Genomic DNA, 15992 nt, shown 5'->3' with positions numbered 1-15992 from the left:
TACGTATCATATGCTAGTATATCTTTGGTAGGACATTTGACACATGACTATATTTTTTCCATTCACTTCTATTGATGCATCATGATATTTACTTCCTCCCATCCCCAGATACAAGGGATCCAAGCATTCAAAATTTGTCCTCGGATATAAGGTATCCTAGAGTACTACTTTTCCCTCCAACCACCTCTCATTCAAAATTTTCCCATCTTACCCCCAACTACCCTTTTTCACTCCCTACATATACCCCTCAATTAATGAGGAGCATCATACTCTCTCTCGTCCATCCTTAGTTTCTCCAATACAATCTAGAATCCATTATATTTGGGGATGGAGAGAGTATTTGACAAATTACAATGAAGTTCTTGTGTGCAAATGAGTGCAAACTTCTCTCTGAACTGTTTAATCAACATTTGCCTCAATTTAAAGTAAAATAACAAAACATGTGACTATTTTAAAATATTTGCCTCAATTTAAAATTTTAAAATATCAACATTTAAATTTAAAATGTTATATAATGGAAGGACCAAATTTGACTATTTCGATTATATAACATTTGCCTCAATTTTTAATAATAATAATAATAATAATAATAATAATAATAATAATAATAATAATAATAATAAGTTTGATAATAATAAATTTGCATATTTTCGGTATTAATTTAAAAATAAAACGAATTTAAAATACACTTGAATTTTCAAAAGAAAATTAAAAGAGCACGTTTGGAACTAATTGGAAAAACATGTAGTGAAGGATTCGAACCCGCGTCCACAACCACTTGGCTAAGCCTCAGTCGCTTCTTTGTATCTCTTCCGTACTTATATGTTGAGTCCGTACCACTGGATGTTTCGGAGCTTGGGTGCAGCTGCGGTGCACCACCATCCTGTGTTGCTTCGGCGTCGGCACGACGGCGTTCTGGGTGGTGGAGTTTCTGGCATTGCCGTGACCTTTGCCGGCAGTAGCTCGACAACATCACAGCAAGGACATCTTCATGTATAGAGGAGAGAGGGCCCAGGGCCGGCCCTAGGGGGGGCGAGCGGTGCCGCTGATCTGGGCCCCCAGATCGCGGGGCCCCACCCACCCCCTCCCTCCCGCGTCCCCGGCCCACAGATCGAGCGCATGCATGCGCGGAAGCCGGAAAGCGAAGCGCTCCGCGGCGAAAAGAAAACAGAAAGGCGCATGATCGCCGCCGCCCACGTCTCCTCCTCTCCTCTTCACGCGCACGCGCTCAGCGATCGGCGACGGGCGATGGCAAATTGGCGAAAAGCCAAAAATCGAAATTTCATCGCGTGTCGCCAGCGGCCGGCGCCGACGTAATTCACTCCATGACCATCACCAGCTGCTCGGCACCGACGCAATCTCCCTGGTCGCTGCTGCCAGCTGCTCAGCGACAACGCAATCTACTGCGTCGCTGCTGCTCGGCATCTCCTAGCCTCCATCGCCTGCCTTTCCCTCGGCAAGGTTAGCAATCAGCACACCAATACACCATCTGCGTAGCCCAATTATTAATTTAATTACTGTTGTCCAATCTCTCTATATCAAAACATAAACATATGTAGGCCATCCCAACACACAGCGTCGCGGGCATTAGCGTTTAATTGTTTGTTTCTTTTCACTCGATGGAATCGTCCTCATGCATTACGCATCACATCTAGACGCTTGCGATCAACCAATTGGTAAAATTTTAAATTTAGATTTGTAATTTTGTAGTGTAATTTATATGAGATAAACAATCATAATAGTGTTAATTTTTTTCATTATCAAGCCATGTCATCGATAATTTCTCATCTAGAAATTGTTGATTATTGTCATGTAGTAGTATGTTAAGGGCCCTACATTTAGTTTCGCACTGGGGCCCTAAAAACTTAGGACCGACCCTAAGAGGGCCTTCTATAGCATGGAGTGCCGGTACCACGCCATCGTCAGCGACGAGTTCCAAGAAGAGAAGGAACAAAAGCACCACGCTTCCGTCACCCTCCTCAGCCCCAAGAGATGTTCCCAGCAAGGTCTCTGCCCATCAACTGTGGCGGCCGAGATCGTCGTCCTCGTGCTCCAAGTGGACGAGTGACGAAAGCAATTGCTAAATTACATGAACAACTAGCTAGGCCTCTGCTCCATTCTCGGAATCACGCCGCCGCCGATGAGGTGATCGATGGCCGCCGCTGAGATCAAATCAAATTCCATGGATGTTGCCCGATCGATTGGTCGATCAGGGTGTAACTAAAGAGCCTAAAAGTAATTGGTGGAGAGAATAGTGGATAGCTCAGCTGGTAGGGAGCTACCAGGAGCAAGTCACTGGTTTGGATTGAGTCCCTCTCAGCCTAGATTTTCTCACCATTTTCTTCTCTCTCGATAGTAAGACTCTTCGGTGGAGAGTTTTTGCGCTCTCCACCAGATCTAAGTCCTAGCAACGTTGATGGATTCATAACACCCGCTCTCGAATGAACCAATCGGCGCCACTCTCTGTTCACCATAGCCCAGGCATTAAATATGCAACTTTTTTCTTCTCACTTTACATATGGGCCCATGTGTTTTTTATTTTCTTTTGCTGATTAGGATGCCGCGTTAGCGAAACTAGCTATCGATACTGCCCTAGGATCTGTCTTGGACGGTTTTGATAAAATGAGATGTGAAAATTTCTAGTATTATGATTTAGAGATGTCGATTAAACTTGATGTAAAAATTAGGCACGGTACCGTTGGAATCATAAAAGAAGCAATGGAAATGCAAGTGCCGAACTCCTTCTCGAGAAAGGGAGCAAAATGGCTGAATGGGCCAGAATATATTTTTGCGTGCGTATATTCTAGCCCAAACAAATGAGGATTTTGATAGGCTGAAGGTGAAGGGACGCGACCCAAATTGACCCAAGGCACCCATCGTGAGTGGCTGGCCGTCCGATTACAATCCAAACGCTGAGAGTTTGTCATGCCCCGATTTTCCTTCAGGAATAAAAATAATCAAATAATGCATTTTTAGAAATTATATTGAAAGCTAAAGTATTTTAACCAAGCAAACTAGTAATTCGCCCGTGCTAACACTACGGCAATGTTTAGAAGTAAAAATCAAACAACCGAAAGAATATATGTTTTGTAAACATAGAATGAAATAAACAATAAAAAATTTACAGTAACCATACAAGTGCAATGCACATTATTTATACCTAGATGAAACCCCACGCTTTGCTGCGGGCACATTTGAGAACATGTAAATATGCATATTAGTATAAACAATTAGATTGTATTGATTGAACCTGAAAACAAAATACATTCCGAGTAGGTTAAGCTGCTTCTCGCTATGTTAGGACAGCTATATTGCAATCCTCTGTATCCTTCCCAACTGCTCAAATAAATTAAAGTGATAAGACATATAAGTATTGATTGTAAGTATGACGAATCTTTTCTTAAGAAACTAAAACAACAGTAAATGCATAGGATAGGGATTCTTTCTTCAATTTTAGAGAAACTAATCAACAAAGCTTTCATAGTGCTCCTGCTTAGTTCAAATCATTATATATACTCAAAGAGAATCCGGCCAAAATAAATGTTAAATTTAGGCTTACCAAATACTTCAAATCTAGGATTGGGTTTTTTTGGGACAGAAGGAGTAGAATCCAACGTACGATGAAAAGATTCATGCAAAGGGGGAAGAGAAAAGAGACTTAGTTATAGTAGGGATTGCAAAGTGGCTTATTAAAAGGTTTGGAAGAGAATCGCAAGAGGCACATAAATCGTATTAACCATCGCACCTCATATCCCAATTGATTTGGCGGTTTCTACTGAAAATTAATGCATGTGATTAAGGGAGGGGAATGGGAAGGAGCAAGTGATTACCATGCATGTTGGGCAAGAGGATGAGGGATCCAATGGCGTATATCTGCGTATATCTGATGTACATATTGATCCAACAACTAATATAATGTTGATGATGTGGCGAATTGAGGTGGCAGCTTTGGGTCTTAACTTTATAGAAAGAAGAGATATGTATTAGAAAATAATTACATCCAAGAATTCAGGAGGTAAAAGATAAGATGGCTAAGTTCTTAGTACAAAGGGAATAAAACTTGAATTACATTTCTAAGTTAATTTTCAAAAAAATCATCAATCTTAGAAACAATTCCTATTTATTCAACTCTAGGAAAACAAACTTCACAAAAAGGTTTACCATAATACATCTTTATTTGTCATGTAAATCATCGGTTTTTGCTACATCCACGCACATGTGTCAAATTTCATGAAACTGATGTTTTCCTTGTCATGAAGCTTTGCGAAGCGCATAAGCACAATTAGATCACAACTCACAAGGGCTACTTTACATAGCGGCTCAATAGACAATAACAAATCAAAGATAGCTTTGTCTGCTTCATCTCTTTGCTCTCCCATCTGCAGTAGGAAGAAATGGGTAGATCTCATAGGCTCCTAGAAGTTCCACAGGGAGTATGAAATTGGTTTTCTTGAACAAGCACTTTCCCGTGTGTTTTACAATTGCAACCAATGTGAATCATGACTTTATATTAAAATCAGTATGGATATCTAAAATTTGTCATGGCACAAAAAAGAAGTGGATGGCAGTGGCACAGCATGCTATCGGAGAATTATAAACAGCCGTAGAAGAAGCGGGTGCTGGGCGATGCCACGTTGGATAGCAATGCACGTGGGTTGGCGATTTTGCGCAAAAGTCCATTGATTTTTCTGTAATTCGATATAGGTCCCAAGCAAATAGTACCTATGAGACGTTTTTCATGCGGAGGACATTATAAAATCCGGATATTTCATGTGAAGGAGAGAAAAATTGCGAATTAAGACCACGCTCTAAAAAGTTGAAGCCGAGGGGCTTTTTGGAAAGAAGACGCTACTAACCCTACCACCCAGAACCCTAGCCGCCGCCGCACGTTCTCCCTCATCCCCTACTCTCTTCCTCTCCCTCTCCCGCCGCCGCCGCCTCCGGCTTCCCGGTCGCTTCGTGTCGTCGTCGCTGTCGATCGTCCCCGCCACCATCACCGGCCCCTTAAACCTTAGCCGCCACCGCACCTGCTCCCCCTCGTCCCCCACTCTCTCCCTCTCCCTCTCCCACCGCCTCTGCCTCGCGCCGCCACCTCCGCCTCGCGCCGTCGTCGCCGTCGCCTCGCGTCGCCGTCGACCGCCCCCGCCACCATCGTCGGCCCCCCAAACCCTAGCCGCTGCCGCCCGCTCCCTCTCATCCCACCTCCTTCCGCGATGCTCCTTCTTCCGCTACTACTCTCGCGACGACGTCTCGAGGTCAGCGTCCAACTACTCCTCATTTTGGTTTGGGTGGTGTGGAAAGGAGGTTGATGTGTGGGTGGTGGTGGTGGTGTGCCCTGTGTAGGTACATGATGCTGAGCACGCTGGTGAACTGGGGGGTGAGCATCGTGCTGGAGAAGAAGATGTTCTTGGTGGAGCGGTTCGACAAGTACGTCAAGACGCTCGGATCCGGGATCCACGTGCTCGCCCCCCTCGTCGACCACATCGCCTACGTCCACTCACTCAAGGAGGAGGCCATCCCCATCCCCGACCAGTCCGCCATCACCAAGGACAACATCTCCATCCAGATCGACGGTGTCCTCTACGTCAAGGTTATAACTCGCTCCTTGCCTTAAGCCGTTTCTGCTTTGCTGCATTGCCGATTACTGCTGGTGGTGGATGCAATGAGTTGTGTTGTGCGCGATCGAGCTTGCAATTTTGGGCGGCTCATCTGGTGTGCTTGGTTTAGTGTCGGTAGCGTCCCTGAGGCTTGTGGGTTGGGTTGTGGCTGTACCCTATTTTTGCTTGGTGGTGTCGGCGCCGGCAGTAACTGCTTTGTTGTTTCTTCGGCTAACTAAGTTGGTCCCTTTTTTTCTTTTTCAGAGGTAACTGAAAGATGTTGATTTACAGTAATGGGGGTGACTAAATTGTTTTTCGAAATTAAACGCTGTCTAAATTGTTTTTGTTAGAATTTTTGGGGAAATTTCAAATTGCATGTTCTAGGTAATTCAATTACCCTAAAACAATTTTGTGGAAGCACATCGAAATTCTTTTATTAATAAATTGTCATTCCTGGTCCTTATGGTCATCCATTTTGCTAAGGTGGAGCTATAAGTGTGTCACAATGTACTGCATTTGATCTGCATTTCTGATTGCTGCTCTGTTTATTTGATAACTTTGCATGATTGCTGATATGTTCCTGTTTTTACTTACAGTGCCAGCAATTTGCCTCCCTCATCAGGGCCACATCTACATGTGGAGTTCATCTCCCATAAAAGAGGATGCACATAGTATACCTCACACATGAACTCTGTAATAAGCTATGGTGATCTTTATATGCTTCACCAACTGGTGACCAATGGGCTCTTTTCTGAGAAAATAGCCCAGTTTCCTCTTAATTTTGTTAATTCTGCACCTTGGTGCTCGTGAAGTAAGAGCACTAAGTTCAGATGGTATGTGACAGTCCATAGTTATGGTTGGTATTTGTGTGGTACATTTGACAATCTGTGATCATTTGCTATGATTCTTTTGACGGTTTTCTACAGATGAAGCACTTCTTGCTTTCAAGAAGGCAGTTACAACTTCTGATGGGATATTCCTCAACTGGCGTGAACAAGATGTGGATCCTTGCAATTGGAAGGATGTTAGATGTGACAGTCACACCAAGAGAATAATTTTATCTGTAAGACCAAAATAAACCCTACATAAATATTGTGAAATACTTAAAATTTCAACCTGGCTATTATTTTGTTTTTCCCTTTTTAAACCTGCCTCTATTGCTGTTCTGTCTTTCAACAGCTCAAGGCAAGGAGAGGCAGTGTCTCGTGGGAATCAGGGGTAAGGGTAAGCCACCGTGCCAAAGATTATTCAATTTGAGAGAGAATACATATACCTTGCACCTGTACACTTGAGATATATAGCATAGTAGGAACTCTTGATCAACAACCAAGTTTTTGTTTCCTTTCGTCTTTTACTCGGGATGAGTAAAGGTTCAAGCTTGGGGGGTTTTGTTGACGGTCGTTAGCAAACAGTTTCGACCGCCAATACTATCAAAATAAAGAAGAACAAGTTATGCTTGCAATGCATATTTGTGTTAGACTAATAAATATTCCACTAGTTCTAGGATTACTAACCTCTTGCAGAGAATGATCATAAAATAGAAGAGAATCGACATCGAAATAGACGATCAATCAATCGGATGATGTCGAGAATCAGACTTATCAATGAACGGACCAAGAACTCAAAAATGACACGACCAATTGGGCCAAAGTTCACAAGTCCAAAGAGAGAAGTCCAGGAGGCCACCTGCCAAGTTGTGGGTTGGTTGGGCCAGCCCAGGGTTCGGCCGAACCAGTGCCAACTCCGTTGGATCCAGGGCTTTGAGGGAACGGTGGAGATTCACTCCCTATGGCGGTTGGAGGGTATTACCGACCTTTCCAACCGCCATAACCGTCATTACCTGCCTATTTAAGGCCATCACTCTCTCCATTTCAACACACACTTCAAGCAAAGCTCTCTCATACTGTCTCAAGTATAGTTTAGTATGCTCAAGCTACTGGAGTAAGAATAGAATCATCAATTAATAAAACCCCTAGTGCTACCGATTTTCTCATTTTTTTGAATTTTTTTTGGTTCCTCGGTACTAGTGACACGCTGTCCTTTGTGCAACAGTGCTTCTCGATTGGCCCATCAGAACTGGTAGCACGTGGTTCGAAGGTCAGCTACTACTCCCCATTCGCCTGTGCGCTTCATGCAGCAAGCCGGTTCCGGTTGTTGTCTTGCTTTTTTTAAGACAGCTATGGCCATGCATGCCTGCCACCATTCATCCTTAACCTCTCTGTCTCTCACCTCCCCATCCTTATCTCACTTCTCTCCTCTCTCTCTCTCTCTCACAGGAGAAAATTGTGATTTTGCTATCGCAAAAGGATGGTTTCGTTGAAATGCTATCCCTTCAAAGTGATTCATTAAAATGCTATCCTAAACTAAGGGGTGTTCACTGAAATGCTATTTTAGGTCTTTTGGGTTAATACTAATGTTTTTGCTCTATATTGTTGTGTCTTGTGACCAAATTACCCCTGCCTCTCTATCAGCAGCACAGCCACACGCTAGAGCTAAGTAGCGAACACCTTGCAGGTATGGCTATCCACGCGCGCAGGGGGGCACCTGGAAGCAGGCGGCGTCGACGATGCCGAAGGCGGCGACGGCGACCTAGGCGGCCCAGCCGGAAGGCTGCCTCTTGCCGCGTGAGGCGGCGAAGGCGACGAGCAGTGTGCCGGCGGGGAAGAGGCGAAGCTCGGTGACGAAGAAGGGGCCCGTCTTGGCTATGACCCCCTTCATGGCCACCATGGCCGTGCCCCAGAAGAAGAAGGGCGACACCAGCGACGCCCACTCCCACCACTCCCTCCCTACGAGCGCCGCCGAGGCCGAGACGCCATCCTCCTCCTCCTTCTCGGAGACCCGCGCGAGGCCTTCGACGAAGCACTCGACGTCCGTGCCCGTGCCGACGCAGTCAACCGCATCTGGCGGGGAGGGCGGCATCGCCTTGCGGCGGATGGGTTCCGCACCTGGGCGGTCGTCGACGTAGCACTCGACGTCGGCGGCCCGTGCCGACGCAGTCAACCGCGTCACCGGGTTAGGCGGCGTGTGGCGGGGCGCGGCCACCGCCGCGAGCCGCTGTGAGATGTCGCACGCCATGGCCACCGCGCGGGACGGAGTAGACAGTGGAGGGCGGGAGGATGGAGTACGGCGGGGCGGGGCAAGACGGAGTACGGCGGCGCGGGAGTATGGCGGGGCGGGGCGGTGCTGACTGAGGGCGGCGGCGGACGCGAATGGAGGCAGCGGTGCGAGTGGACTGGGGGAGGAGGGAGGGGAGGAGCAGGTGGGGGAGTGGCGGGGGCCGGTGCCTGCGCCTGCGCCAAAGCCAATCGCCGTTGCCGATGCCGCTCCCAGGCTCCTTAGTCAGTGCTGACAGGAAGACGCTGGATAAGATCGATCTGGTAAAACAGATAAAGAGAACTGTATTTTGGTCAGAACAAAAATTAAAATAGAGCAAAATCATTTCTAGCAACCAAAAAGACCTAAAATAGCATTTCAGTGAACACCCCTTAGTTTAGGATAGCATTTTAATGAGTCACTTTGAAGGGATAGCATTTCACCGAAACCATCGTTTTGCGATAGCAAAACCACAATTTTCTCCTCTCACAGTAGCGTGCACGTCTCCGTAGAGGGCGATGTGCTTGGGCCAGCAAGCGGCGGGCGACGGCGGGCAACGGCGTTGGAAGCGGATGGCGAGTGCGCGGATCCACTGCCCCCTCCCGGCCTCGCACGGATCCACCGCTGCTGACCTCGGGAGCGGTGGCGGCGGCAACAGCGGGCGGATCCGCCGCCTCTGACCTCTGGAGCAGCGGCGCGTACCGATCCACCGCCCCTGACCTCAGAAGCAGCAGACGGTGGTAGTGGGGAAGGACAGATCCGACATTCAGTTCCGGCCGAGCCTCCGACGTGCCCCCCTCCCTTTCCTTGTTGCGGCAGTGGCAGGGGCGGAGCCAACTGCATGACCGCCGCTCATCGGAGCCGTGTTCTTCCCCCTTCTTCTCTCCCCTATGGCGGCAAAGGGGCCTGCGGCCAAGCTGGCTCCGGCGGCGTAGAAGTGCAGCGGCTACGTGACTAGCGTAGGTGTCCCCCTCCCCCTTCTCCCACCTGTGGCTACGTCTGGGTCGGTGGCGGCTTCGGAACCGGCGCCAGCGTTCCCTTCCTCCTCTCCCCTCACGGTGGTGTCGTGGCCGACGACGATGTTGCATCGGTGCCTGTGTCCCCTCCCTTGATTCTACCTCCCCTCCCTGTTGTTTCTCTCCCTCTTCTTGTGCTCGCCATCGCCAGAGACGGCGAAGGCCTCATCTTCGGTGCCGCGGAAGAACTCGATGCGGGAGGTGACTCCAACACAACCCACATGATTGGATGCCGGTAGGACAATAAAGAATCAAAGGTGGTGTTCTTGTGGTTGGATCGGAGTTCGGGCACTGGCCGCCAGGGGCGGCGGCGGCGGACGGGATGCTTTGGTAGACGGAGCTGAGGCCACACGTGGCGGGGGATTTCTTCAAGTACTTGCCATTTAGTGCTCGTCCATAAACTTCTCCATCGAGTCCTTGCAACATGTAAGCTCCCTTAGACACAACCTTATAGATTTGGAACGGTCCTTCCCAATTTGGTGACCACTTGCCGAATTTGTTATCCCGAGTCCCAATCGGTAAAATCAACTTCCATACAAATTCACCTTCCGAAAAAGTCTTGGGCACCACTTTCTTGTTGTAATGTCGAGCAACTCGTTCCTTATCCTTGGTAACCTTTGCAAGGGCTCTTAATCTAGATTGAACCAAGTTTTCCCCCTCATCGGCCATGAGATTATAATACTCATCGGCTGTCAAATCATTTTGCAACTCCGTTCTCCTTGAGCCGATTATAACTTCCCATGGCAAAACAGCATTATGTCCATAAACAAGCTTATAAGGAGGGACTTGGATCGATACATGACAAGCCATCCGATAAGACCACAATGCTTCGGCCAATCGAGTATGCCACTGCCGAGGATAATCAGAAATCTTCCTCTTAATCAATTTGATCAAACTCTTGTTAGATGCCTCAGCCTGCCCATTAGCTTGTGCATAATATGGTGAAGAATTCAACAATTTGATACCCATGCTATCGACAAACTAAACAAACTCATCGGACACGAAGATTGAACCTTGATCGGTCGTAATGGTTTGAGGAATACCATATCGATAGATTATATGCTCTTGAACAAAATGTATAGCATCCCCAGAATCAACTTTCTTTAAAGGATTCGCCTCTACCCACTTGGTAAAGTAATCGGTTGCCACCAATATAAACTTATGCCCTTTACTCGATGGTGGATTAACCATACCGATTATATCAATTCCCCAACCTCTAAATGACCAAGGTTTAATGATAGGATTCATAGCCGATGCCGGTGCTCTCTGTATCGCTCCAAATTTCTGACAATCTTGACATCCCTTGTAATACTTGAAACAATCTTCCAGCATTGTTGGCCAAAAATACCCCGCACGTCGAAGCAACCACTTCATCTTATAAGCCGATTGATGAATACCACAAATTCCTTTGTGAACCTCACCTATTGCAACCTTAGCTTGATCGGCACTCAAACACTTAAGCAACACCCCATCAATCGTCCGATAATAGAGCTCATCATCCAACAAAGTATACTTCAACGCTTTGTAACGCAATTTCCGAGAAGCCGATTGAGATGGATTCTGTAAATATTGATGTACATCATATCTCCAATCATCAGTTGATAATGCAGCAACTTCAACCCTAACATCTTTGATCATCGGCTTATACCCCGATGCCCCTTGGGCCAAATCATTAGCTTCAATATTTTGCTCTCGAGAGACATGCCTCAAAGTAACCAGCCGAAATTCCTTCATTAGCTCTTGGCACTTCTCATTATAAACCATTAATGTATCATTTTTGCACTCATATTCTCCTGCCAATTGACTGATCACTAGCAAAGAATCCCCCATCATTTCAATAGCATTGGCTTCAACTTCCTTGAGTAACTGCAACCCTTTGAGAACCGCTTCATACTCAGCCTGATTATTAGTTGCATAAGGTTTAATAGTGTAAGCAAACTCAAAACTTGCCCCCGAGGGGAAATTATAACCAAGCCGATGCCACAACCATGAGTGCATATTGATCCATCAAAGAACAAAGTCCATGGCACGACTTCAATCGAGCCGATTGAATCATCAGGATGTTCAACAATAAAATCGGCTATAGCTTGTCCTTTGACTGCCTTCGGTGACTCATACCGAAGATCAAACTCCGTTAAGGAAAATATGCACTTTCCAACCCTTCCTTTCAAAATTGGAGCCGACAACATGTACTTGACAACATCGGCTTTGCATATGATAGTGCATTCGTTGGAGAATAGATAATGCCTTAACCTTGTACACGAAAAATATAAGCACAAGCACAACTTCTCCACAGGGGAATATCTTGTTTCCGCATCCAAGAGCCGACGACTTAGATAGAACACAACCCTTTCCTTTCCTTCCAGCTCCTGAATTAAGACCGAGCCGATCGACTTCTCACCGGCTGACAAATATAATCTAAAAGGTACCCCTTTCTGTGGAGGAATCAAAACTGGAGGAGAGATAAGATATTCCTTAATACTATCCAAAGCTTTCTGTTGCTCTGCCCCCAAGTAAACTTTTGATCGGCCTTCAATTTCAGCAATGGTGTGAAAGGTTCTAATCTTACAAACAAATTAGAAATAAACCTTCTAACAAAATTTATCTTGCCGATCATCTCCTGTAACTCTGTCTTGTTCTCTAGAGGCTGAATCTTCTTGATCGCATTAACACTCGTTTGAGTTACCTCAATCCCCCTCTCATGAACAAGAAATCCTAAAAATTGGCCAGCCGATACACCAAAAGCACACTTTGTCGGATTCATCTTCAGGCCATATTTCCTGGTTCACTCAAAAATCTTCCTCAAATCGGCTATGTGGTCTTCTATTTCTTTAGACTTAACAACCACATCATCAATGTAGACTTCAACCAACCAGCCGATTAGATCATGGTATATATAATTCATGGCTCTCTAATATGTAGCTCCAGCACATTTCAATCCAAAAGTCATTACAACCCACTCAAATAAGCCGATTGCACCAGGACACCTAAAAGCAGTCTTATGGATATCTTCGGCCATAAAAATCTGATTGTATCTCGCATTTCCATCCATAAAGCTCAATATCTTGTGCCCTGAAGCAGCATCAACCAGCTGATCGGCTACTGGCATTGGATACTCATCCTTTGGGGTAGCTTTATTTAAATCCCTAAAGTCAATGCGCACCCTCACCTTGCCGTTTTTCTTGATAACAAGAACTATACTAGAAACCCACTCAGCATACCGGCAAGGACGAATAAAACCAGCATCATATAAATGTTTAATCTCAGCCTTGACAGGTTCAAGCATATCGGCTTTGCATCTTCTCGGAGGTTGTTGATGTGGTCTAACCCCTGGTTTGATAGGTAGCCGATGTTCAACAATCGATAGGCCGAGTCCTAGCATTTCGTAATACTCCCAAGCAAAGCAATCTCTGAATTCCTTTAACAGCTCTATCAACTTGGTTCTAAATTCTGAAAATAAATTCTTACTAATAAATGTCGGCCTTGGTCTATCACCTGGACCTATGTGAATTTCTTCCAAATCATCAGCCGACATGAAACCCTATCCTTGTCATCGAGATCATCTACTGTGTCCTTGGTGTAGACGTTTGAACCCTCCACGACGCCCTCAAAAGTTTGAACCCTCCACGACGCCCTCAAAATAATAGCTTGGGCTCTCCATCTTCAATTGGTTGTATATCAGAATCAGACACTTTTAGAAAATCTCCATCCCAAACTTTACCAGATAAGCAATCAAGACCATCCATCTCCCAAAGAGCTAAATCGGCACTGACAACATTGACTGACCTGTTGGCTGGCACAATTTTAATCTTGTCGCCTTGCCTCTGAATCAAGCATTGATGCATGGTTGAAGGAATACAACAATTAGCATGAATCCAATCCCTTCCAAGCAACAAGTTGTAAGAACCCTTCCCATCGATGACAAAGAATGTTGTAGGGATAGTTTTGCTACCGACTGTCAGTTCTACATTCAAAACCCCTTTGGTTTCTGATGGATTGCCACCAAAATCTTTGAGCACCATGTTTGTCTTGATGAGATCCTCAACATTTCTGCCCAGCTTCCTAAATGTAGCATAAGGCATCAAATTCACTGCTGCCCCACCATCGACCATCATCTTAGACATTGGCTTCCCATTGACGTAGTCATTTATATACAATGGTTTAAGATGCCGATTCTCTGTCCTTTCCGGCTTCTCGAAGACTGCTTGTTCTGGTGACAAAATCAACTTAGCCGATTCCCCTTCAACTTTATCGACATCGGCTTGCTTGACCCCAAATTCAGCAGGCAACGTGAAAACCATGTTAACCGATGTAATCACAACACTTTTTCCTTTAGCCAATCTATTTGCTTCATCGGCTACAGGAGCTTGATTCTTAATACGCCACTCCTGCTTCGGCTTCGTCTTCTTTAGCCGATGATTGATTTCTTACTCAACCTCCTGAAAGTGCTCCCTGTTCCTCAACCTTTGAACCCTTCTCTTCTGATTCTTTGTAAAAATACTAGGACACCATTGAGTCTTCCTGCCTTCATTGTCCTCTTGGTTACAATCTTGGTTCACCGGGCCCAACCTTTGATGAACAGGAACTCTTGCTTGCCTTAGCTGATTGCCTCTATTATACGATCGGCTTGAACCTTCTGCAACATTACTGCACCCAGGACAGTCTTCAATAGATGGTAGCCTCATACCTTCATTCCAGCAAAATCTAAAGAACTCACAGCCCCAATGAGGATCAAACCGCCATCGTCTTCTTCATAATGCCTTTCCTGCTATTTGTCATACTTCTTCTGATACTTATTGATAATTTTAGCCGAATTCACTTGAAAACCTCTTGCACTACCTCCATCGGCTGTTCGACCAGCTGTATGCACCATATTGACAAGAAAAGGATTACCATCAACCTTCATCGGCCTCTTAGAATCATCAAATTTGATTTTGCCTCCTTCAATAGCTGCCTGGACCTGCTGCCTGAAGACCTTGCAATCATTGGTAGAATGAGACCCAGAATTATGCCACTTGCAATACCTTCTCTTGCTCAATTCTTTAGCCGATGGGATTGTATGACCAGCAGGAAGTTGAATCTGTTTCTCTCGAAGTAGCAAATCGAAAATCTTATCAGCCTTGGTAATATCAAAGTCATACCTCCTCTTTTCCAGAACTCCTCACCCATTGGCATGGTATAACCTTTTTGCTTCTAACCCAATCGGCTGCTGCTATCTCAGAATCATTATCATCATCGTCATCCGATCCATATATGTAAGGACAGACATGATTAACCTTTTTAAAGTTCTTCCTGGCTTCTGCGAATCTCTGTTCATGCAAGGTTACCTTCTGTGCAAGATGTGATAAACTATCAAAGTCTTGAGACGAGAACTTCTCCCTGATCGGAGCTATCATACCCTGAAAAGCCAAATCGGCCAACTGGGCATCAGTCAAACTCAAGCTGTAACATTTATTTCTCATCTCTCTGAACCTCTGAATGTACTCATGCACAGGCTCATCATGCCTTTGCTTAAACGCTGTTAAATCAGATAATTTCATCTCATGAATCCCACTGTAGAAATAGCTATGAAAATGCTTCTCCAAATCGGCCCAACTGTTGATTGATCCACATGGCAAAGAAGAAAATGAAGTGAAAGCCGATCTAGACAAAGACAATGGGAACAACCTAACCCTCAAGGCATCCACAGCCGATGCTTCACCACACTGAGCTAAGAATCGGCTAACGTGTTCATAGGTTGAAATGCTATCTTGCCCTGAGAACTTTGAAAAGTCTGGAACCTTGAATCGGTCAGGCAAAGGAACCCTCTCAAACCACTCGGGGTAAGGATGCCGATACAAATTTCCAGCATCTTTGGGCTTAAGCCCGAACTATTCTCTCATTACATCTGCGATCATATCGGCCCATGGTCGTTGCTGAGGTGCTCCTTGTGCTTGTTGTGGCACAGGCTCGAACTGATTATATTGAGGAACAAACTGGGGCTGAGCCGATCCTCCCTGCTGATATTGAACTTGTGGCGATGGAGGCTGATACTGATAATTCAAATTGCCCCCCTGGTAATTTTGAAAGTTTGGCTGAATATTGCGCACCAAATGTTCGGGAACAACTTGAGGTACCACCGTTTGATCTGGTTGCACATGATGAACCAAATGTTCTGGGACGACTTGATTCGCAGCGTGCTGCCTTTGCTGATTGTTAGGTGCTCCAAACCCAACCGACGCATTCATCAAACCACAACCTGCCGCCTTGGTGGCGTCTGTTGAATCGGCTGCACAACCTGCTGCCT

General features: G+C 45.7%; 1 protein-coding gene across 1 annotated transcript in view; it reads left to right on the top strand.

The window, feature by feature from the left end:
• LOC127770427 (peptide deformylase 1B, chloroplastic) overlaps positions 1–15992 on the top strand; it is a 75871-nt gene that overhangs the window by 3524 nt on the left and 56355 nt on the right. The gene's annotated exons all lie outside the window — the stretch shown is intronic.

The sequence above is a fragment of the Oryza glaberrima genome, chromosome 1, assembly GCF_000147395.1.
Source record: "Oryza glaberrima chromosome 1, OglaRS2, whole genome shotgun sequence".
Classification (NCBI taxonomy): domain Eukaryota; kingdom Viridiplantae; phylum Streptophyta; class Magnoliopsida; order Poales; family Poaceae; genus Oryza; species Oryza glaberrima.
This window is presented reverse-complemented; position numbering and strand designations above follow the sequence as displayed.